The 9,153-nt window shown below is 39.6% G+C and overlaps 1 pseudogene; it reads right to left on the reverse strand.

Moving 5' to 3' along the window:
- Positions 1-693: 693 nt before the first annotated feature.
- LOC137288045 (cytochrome P450 1A1 pseudogene) lies at positions 694-8,420 on the reverse strand (annotated as a pseudogene).
- Positions 8,421-9,153: the final 733 nt, after the last annotated feature.

Consider the following 9,153-nt stretch of genomic DNA (forward strand, 5'->3'; position numbering starts at 1 on the left):
CAAGTCTGTTGCAGTGGAGAGAGATTCGGGAAGTAGGTCTCTCGCATAGAGACCTTCAGATAGGTCTCTCGCTGTAGGAAATGCTTTGATGACAAAGCTAGCTTGCAGTCTGAGTGATGCATCAAGCAATGACGCTTTCCATGCAGGATGGACTTCAAGCTGGAGATGTATCCGCTGTTCGATTGTGTCACACAATATTCTCTGACTGACGTCCTCGCTATTCATATATTGTTATATTTGGGGTGGTAGGGTATCCATGTGGTCTAAGCGGTCGCTCGTCATGCGAGACCCGGCTTCGATTCCTAATATGGGTGCAACTTTACGTCTGTTCATTAGGAATGAATATGGTCAAGAAGACTTTTCTTTACGGTCAGCAGTGCTGCTATGATGACATACAATCAAATTTAACTCCAGTTATTATCCCAAACTGGCTTCCTCCCACAGAGTGAGATCAGGTGATATCTACACACGATATCTACACTGTATTATGGTATTACATCACCAGTTAATGACCTCACCATTTCTTGACATCAGTAAAAATACAGCTGACGCAAAGTTGAGAGCACACAATAATATGACGTCATAAAGACGAATGCTCTGACCTCACAGCGACTACTGCTCAAGAGGCCTATTGGCTCTTTTGTTCAGATAAAGTCATGATAAAACTGGATGATAAAATCGACAAGCATCGGATATTTGTCAAACTTTAATCAACTCGTACTGACATATTTGATATTAGAAGACACTTGGATGAGATTATCAATAAATCAGTTGTCATGTTAGCCCCACAAACAGTTCATGTAGATATGTCTTATGGGATTCTACGTTGAACAAAATGTGTTTATGCATAAAGATAACAACAAATAATGCATATGTACTGATATATTAAAGTATACCTGCACCATAAGATAACAATATGAAACAAAATTACAACACTGTACAGAGAAAAATGATCTGTATTATTGATTTGACTGAGTGAAAATAAGAAAGGTCAGTCCACATCAAGGAAACGTATAACGCTTGGTAAAAAATACATGTGAGATTTGCCAGGAATGTTCATCTGATCATTGTGAGGGAAAACTATATGCAGATACTGCAAGACAGTGAAATGTAAACCATGTGGTGCTTAAAACACTAAGCAATGTCATTATGGAGATTGCAATGCAATATGAATACATTTTAATTGATATGATAGAACTGAAGTTGTCAAGTACCCTTGAATAAATTTCTTGAAATACATGAGCCGTGCGAATAACATTAATACAATGGATAACAACTTCTTTCTATTCTGTATCACACTTCCCAATATACACAAGCCAACGAAATACACGAGTTTCATTGAATATCTTTATATTCGGGATAAGGTACTAGGTACTAGCTACCCACCTACTGAATAATAGTCTGTTAGCCCTACTTTTGTTACACCTGTTCGTCAAATATCTTCCAAATAACAACAGCTCACGGCAAATCATTAACGAATATCTTAATGAGGCCCTTTGACGTAAAAAGAAAACAAAAACAGTTTTAAGTTTGTCGGTCGCTCGGGGAAAAGAGTTTCTGAAGTAACTATCATTACATTGTTTTGTCAAGATACGGGGTATAGTCGTTTCTTGAGCTCAAATGTCTGAACATATCCGTTCAAGGATATGCTCCTAGTTCAACCTGACGTTTAGACAGGCTTGACATAAAAACGAATATAAAGAAAAACTGAAACGATTATGAACAGCTCTATGTTAGACAGACACGTTAGATCCTATGTTGAATCTCAACTTGGTAAGGAAGAGGTTTCATGTTCAACCCAAATTTACAATCCATTGTGTATTCTTTCACATCTTTAGGCTTGACGAAGGTACATTTTTGTAGGAACCCTGAAATGACCAAGAAGAGCTCTATCCTTGCTAGGAATTCCCCCATGCATTTTCGACGTCCTGCTGAGAACGGGAGGTACATATCCAGGAGATTAGTGTCGATCTGACCATCTTCCTTCAGGAACCGCTCTGGTCGGAACACATCAGGGTCTCCCCAGACCTCTGGATCGTGACTAAGTGAAAAGAGATTGAGAAAAACCAGAGTATCCTTATTGATGATGTAACCAGACAGTTCAACATCCTCAGTCGTTGCATGGGGTAGAGACAGTGGTGTGAGGTTGATGATTCTTAGAATTTCATGAATGGTTGCTTCGGTGTACACCATATTACGTCTATCAGCCAGTGTTGGGTGTCTGGACATACCTACAACATTGTCAATTTCATTCTGTATTTTCTTTTGGACTCGTGGCGTCTTCGCAAGAAGGAGGATTGTCCACATAGTCGTAGTAGCTACTGTATCGAACCCAGCAGCAAACAGATCTCCGATCGTGTCCTGAATCCTTTCTTCGCTCATGCCATTTGTCTTGTCCGTTTCTGTTATCCTTTTAGACTCTTTGATAAGACTGTCTGTGACATCCCGAAGATGATCAGTAGAGAATGTTTCCAGGTGATCCTGAATCCTCTTTCTGCGGATGAGATGACCCCTCGAGAGAAGATCCTTGAACTCATTTACCCTTTTCTTCATGAAGTGCCTCAGCCATGGGAAAATATCAACTGGATTCCCAGCAGTAACAAACGTAGAGAAGTCCTGGGTGTGTAGAATGTACTCGCAGAAGTCCTTGTCTGCTCTGACATTGCCTTTTCTTCCGTAACATATCTGATATATCACACTGCCCATTGCAATGTAAATATGATCGTTTGGGTCAAAGGCCTGGCCATTGTAGCCACTGAACTCCTCCAAAATATTACTAACCTCCTCGCATATAATTTCCTCAACAGGATTTTGTCTTGCATTAGCGAACGCCTGGAAGGATTTATGTGCTATACGCCTGTGCAGTTTCCAGGACATGTCGAATTTTCCAAAAGATAAACTTTTGCCATTTTGAACGGATACTGACGAAAAGAACTGAGGTCGACCTGAGAAAGCATCACCCTTGGTACAAAGTGCCTCTTTGATGAGCTTCCCGTGAATCACTACTGTTGGCCATGCTCCAAACTGTAACTTGATGATATCTCCATAGATATTTCTCATCTTCATAAAAGTCTGATATGGCGTTTTACCGAGAAAAGGCATATGACCTAAAATGGGCAGTCCCCAGGGCCCAGGAGGAGATTTGGTCCCGTACAATATCCTGTGTAGGATGGTCAGTACAGACGCTGATGCCAAGAAGACAAATCCTGCCTTCCCAAGGATGTTTGTGTCTTGAACATACTTGTAAATGTCCCGGTAGTACATTTGAAGAACCGCTAGGGTTGACATCCTGAAAGTAGACAATGATTCAACGTAACGATTGGATGCTAAACGTCGATCCTCAATCCGATTCCTTTTAATGACGTATTATTAGTCACATCCAGTGACTTCCTGTTGTTCACCACACGAAAGCATATACAAATTTCGTTTTAAATTTGACATGTCCTAAAGTCCGCAATGTAACAAATAGTTTCTGAACACTTTCTCGACGCACACGTGGGATGGACTGGTTGCCCGGTCTAGCTTCAGGCAAAGGTCCAAAACTATCAATGACGAATCTGCAGAAATGTGGCTTTAATGTTTGAATGTTTTTCAAACGGGCAGCTGGAATACTTTGATTAGATTTTGAAACCACCTGCGAAATTCAGCCACATGATCCTGCAGCATATTCCGAAATAAATGGGTCAGAATGTTGTCACAAGTTTTGTTCACAACTCAGTTTAGTTTAAATTATAGACCAGATGTGAGTAATAGTAATTAAGCAATCGATGCATCAATTTTATTGCATAAAGTGCGGCTGCGTTGCAAACTGTGAAGTTATAGTAGGAGTCTTGCGACTAAACGCACGACAAAACTAGGACGTTGATCACACGAAAGTAGTTGATATGGAAATCCAAGTTTCATACAGATGACATGGGGCCTCAGTAGTCAGACGAGTTTTAGAAGCAGTCTGAGTGAGTTAATATACCCAATATTTCAGCAATGTCACAGCGGAGGACACCAGACAAAAATGGTCATCACACATTATAGCCACGTGGGGAATGGAACCCTGGTCTACGTCGTGACGAACTACGTGATTACCCCACAACCCCTTTCAAGCATATTGAGTATGATGTTTTGTCACAAACTCTGGGCTGCAAAGAACTACACATGGGTATAATTTCGAGACGCTGGTCTTAGAAAACGTTACAGCCCAACTTGTGGTACCAAGGGGTTTCATGCGAGTTCATCTGCTGTTTATCTTGGTAGAACAAAGGCAAATGGTATTTTGTAAGTTCCGCTTATACTGGGCAGGGACGTACACAGATTTACAGGAATACTTTTGTTCTTTTCATGTGTGCCAGGTATTGGGAAATCAGTATTGAATCTCCTTACCACTATACAAAATAGCGTCAATTGTGGGCGGAATGTTCTCCAAGATCATTATTCACGCGGTAGATCCATTACCTGAGCATACTGAGGGTAATAAATTCTAGTTAATCGGTTTAATCTGGTGACCCAATAGACAGGCCATTATTCGTGTGATAGGTCCGTGATCTGAGCAAGCTCTATATGACTATAAAATGCGTTAATACCTGGTTCCCCGAGGCTACCCTGTGAAGTGTTTGTTGTGACAAAGTTTCTCACGAAGAACATTGATGGACTACCCAGTCATGTTCAGTCTGATTAGAGATCCAATTTCATGTCTAGACTAATCTACAATATTTTGAGGATGCATCCAGTAAGGTCTAGTATTTGTCAACATGAGTCTCAAGAAAAACTTTTTAACGTCTTCATCAGAGTTTGAAAAGTTAGTTACGGTGGAACTGTTGAAAGCTCGAGAAACTTGAACATTGAAACTGCGATGTCCACTGCCAACCAAGCATGCTACACCCGAATCAGTAGGTTTTGGTCCTCGTTCAGTTTGTTTGTAGAGAATTTATTAGATTATTGTAGCTATTTAGACTAAAAACAATGCATGCTGGAATATCTACATTGTGTGAAATCTATACTTATTATTTTTCTATGATTTAAATTCTGACTTGATGGACGCAAATAAGAATGAGTCCACTCGCGCGGCATTCGAAAATAAATCAACACCGGCATGTAAATTTAATGTAAATGTGAATAGCTAACTACACAACAGGATATTTATATAGCGCACATATCTACGCAACTAGTGCTTGCTCATTGAGCTGGTTATTTTCCCTATATCATTGGACGTCAGTCTCAACGGCACATTATACTATTAATCTCAACTCCCTTGGGAGTATGCAACTCTTGCTGCCTCCAGGTGCCCCGAGTTTATTGAGGCTTTCTCATCCTATCGAGGTACATACTCACAGTTGGGTGAAACTGGGACACAATCACAATGCTTTGTCCAAGTACCCGCAAATAGGTGTTTGCACGTATTCATGTGGCCACAATTTGGTCATATACTAGCGGATTTGTCGGTTCCTTTAAGTGCACGGTGTTGTGAAAAAACTGAAAGAGTCTGCACACAAGAATTTTTGTCACCGGTCACAAATTCCATTGATCCCGACACCTCAACCTCACTGGATCAAAAGTCTGGGGATTTAGCCAATTCGCCCACCGCGCCAAATAAAGATGAGTTCATGAAATGCAAAAGAGTTGTTCTGTCGTTTCAAATGTCAAGCTACAAAACAAATGTAACCACTAACCTGTCACTCTTGAAATAATAATGGTTTTCGTTCCAGACGTCTCGAAATGATACATTGCATGACGTTAGGTTGACGGAACATGACATTTGCCTTTTCGAATTGTGCAGTTTTATGTGCTTACACAGCAATGAGTCTGAGCATTAGCGTGTATAACATAGGATATGTGTGTACAATGTGCACCTATTGTATCTTAATAGATAATATTGCAATGCATATACGATCATCTCAACATATTGCAATTTGATATATTTGGACATACGCACCATTCTAAACCAGAGGTACTATAGTATCCGATATGTATGGTATTATTTCACATACAACATTGCAAATACAACATTGCATAACTCTGCTGTCATATTTACAATAATTATTCGCGAGATATACAGCCCATCAGTTTTTTACTCACCTAAATGCTGTTGATACATATGGTTACATCGAAGATGAATTTCCTCACAAACGTAGAGGACATGCAGATGAACTACGTGAGGACTATGCATGAAATTGATGAAAAACAATGGCAAATATCATGCATGTGAACAGCTCTATTTTGGTTTAAACATTCGTTAAAAATTCTCCAATTTCGTTGAGTTTCATCATTTACTGAACTCACGAAAATGATCTTGTCAGTGTTATGAATTTGGTTCACAGTACTTCAGCTCATTTGTAAACAGTACCTTTAACAGTATTGAATATTTTGCAAAATCTAGTTTAGAACGGTTCGGTCTGAAGTAAGTCGTTATATTTACACTAAACGTTTGCTAGGTGGTATATATGTATGTTAAGGAAAATACGTTTTTTCACCTCTTGCACACTGAGCCAAATTCGACCAGCTTGTGCACTCTCGGTTTTATTCATATACATCATCATGCTAGCCTAACGAGTTGCTAGTGTTATATTTTGTAAACATTTTACAATTATGAAATCATTAGGAACATGCACATGATTATGGACTTTTCCCCAAGTCACAGTGCCGATGTTTTTTCATAAATGAAACGAATTTCAGAATGTTAACCTTTGACCAATCGATGGAGCAAAATTTGATACTTGAAAGAATTTAGAGGGTCATTATTCAAATTAGTAGTGAATTATGTAGAAGTAGGAAGAAGTATTCCTTTCATTTTAGTACTTGAACACTCACAGTGCACTCACAGTAATCAAAAACCAGAAAGAAAACACGAGTTAACATATCTGTCAACAAAAGCACGAACATACATCGTACTATATCCAGTTTACATCGTATAATTTATAACACTGTGTACTAGTCGCGTCCTACGACAAGCATGGAATTAATGTTAGACGAACATGCACACTACACGTTGTATGCATAATGAATTTTCTTTTAAATGTTCATCACTTCGTGATAAAGAACAGCCGAAATGTTTGTTCCATACATCATGTCACACAGTTAAGTCAGTAATACACATCAGCAGTAGACTATACATGACACGTAATCATTTCAGTTATGAAACTCTCGTTACCTAAGCATAACACATACTGACCTTGCGTTCCGCTTCAATTTTCCCTTGCAGTTCAAGAGGACAAAAGGTTCTGGCCAAGCCTTCTAAAAATTAAATCCGAAGAAAAATTAACTCTTAAAATGGTCTGATTTGTTGGTCATATTCTGATTAACATGTTATTGTCTGAAAACTGCACTATTGAATGAGCTACAGCTAAATACGATGTCGTGCCGGGTGCATAATTAGACGTGTGCTGTGCATCAATATACTTAATTACACCACTAGGGCAAGTTATGTCAGTTGTTTCGGCAAGTGGTTACTTAGCATAACTTTCAACATACCCCTCTGGTCAGGGACGCATCCTAATATCTCCCTGCGGAGTTATTTGAGATCACGTTTGTACGCAATTCAACCCCCTGAATGTGGTTTTCAAATTTTATAATCATTAATGTTCTGTGTTCTAAACTTTCGCACCACAATCAAAGGGTTAATAAGAATGTGTTTTAAGGGTAGATATCTTCCCTTAGGATATTAATACATCGGTAAGTTTCATAAAGTTTATTCAAATAACTACCGCAGTTAGGGTGATTAACCTATACGTAACCTGGAGCCGTCCGTGGTGGGCTAGCTGTCTCTAAGGCGTCAGGCTAGTAATCCAGGGAGCTTACGAAACCGGGACCTAACCCACCTTTGGCGGGGTGTAAAAACCGTGGTATCAAATTTGTGTGCAGACTCTTTCAGTGTTGTCACAGTACAGTACAGTACAGTACACAACAGTGTACAGTGTACAGTACACAACCATAAGCATATACAACCCACATTTGCCGTAGGTAGATGACAGATGGTTGCCACATATATACATACAAAAACTCGGTTGCGGTACAATAAACTTGGACAAAGTACTCTGTTAATATGTCCCAATCCACTCCGCCGAGACAAAGTACTCTGATTATATGTCCCAGTCTACCACGTCGAGATAAAGTACTCTGATTATATGTCCCAGTCCACCCCGTCGAGACAAAGTACTCTGATTATATGTCCCAATCCACCCCGCGGAGAATGGGTACCTCGTAAGGATGGGAAAGCCACATGAACTCGGTGCGACTAGTGACTGAAAGAGTTGAGAATCATAATGAAAAGTGCCGCTAAAACTGACATAATGTGATCGAGGGGAAAAAAACGCCTGTCAACAGCAAGGATTATCAGATGAACTTACCCCAAAACACAACTTGTTCTCTTACACGGAGTTCAGACTGTGATGTGTATTCCACATAGACGTCTATGATGAGGAAACAACGCAGTACCCAAGAACGTCACTTTTACACTATAAAACTCTACTGAACAGGGAAAATCCCTGACATGAAAGTCATTCTTGTCAAGTACAATTTCAGTTGGTGGAGGTCTCAGAACACAGCCAATAGGAAGAGCAGTTTCATGTTCCATTATATGACCGTATGTTCTTTGACCGAGATACTTCAAATCGTAGAAGTATACTCATTGGTTTGCTGACGGTTTGCTGTTTTCAGAAAGAGACGAGTGGTGGGGAATGGAAAGCACCATGTTCCCCATACATCAACACAACCACCTCTTACACTTACTCATATATATGCATATCTTTTACCAAAGTCAAATTTGTTCTCATCAGTATGTGTCTGAAACTGCCAACGTGACGTTAAGTAATTACTCACTCACATCATACAAGTAAATATGGAATTAGGCTCTGGGCTAAATCCCACAGTTTTATCGAAGTGCGTCAACATACTCAGTGAATACAGTGAGGCTGTTATTATTAACTCTGTTATTTATAAAGCCTATTAAAAACTTTCCTTTTGACTTCGGAATTAACATTTCAGAAGCCTTCGAATGAAAAATTCTTCAGAAGTGAATCACAAAGGTTGCGAGGTATATTTTGACCATTCCGAATACAGACAGCAGCTATTGTGCCATGGCTGTGGAATGTTTGTGTCACATTACTGACACCGAAATCGGTTAGTTACGTCCATGTACGGATCCAACATGGGCAAAAGTGATTGAAT

Source organism: Haliotis asinina, chromosome 1 (genome assembly GCF_037392515.1).
Source record: "Haliotis asinina isolate JCU_RB_2024 chromosome 1, JCU_Hal_asi_v2, whole genome shotgun sequence".
Classification (NCBI taxonomy): Eukaryota; Metazoa; Mollusca; class Gastropoda; order Lepetellida; family Haliotidae; genus Haliotis; species Haliotis asinina.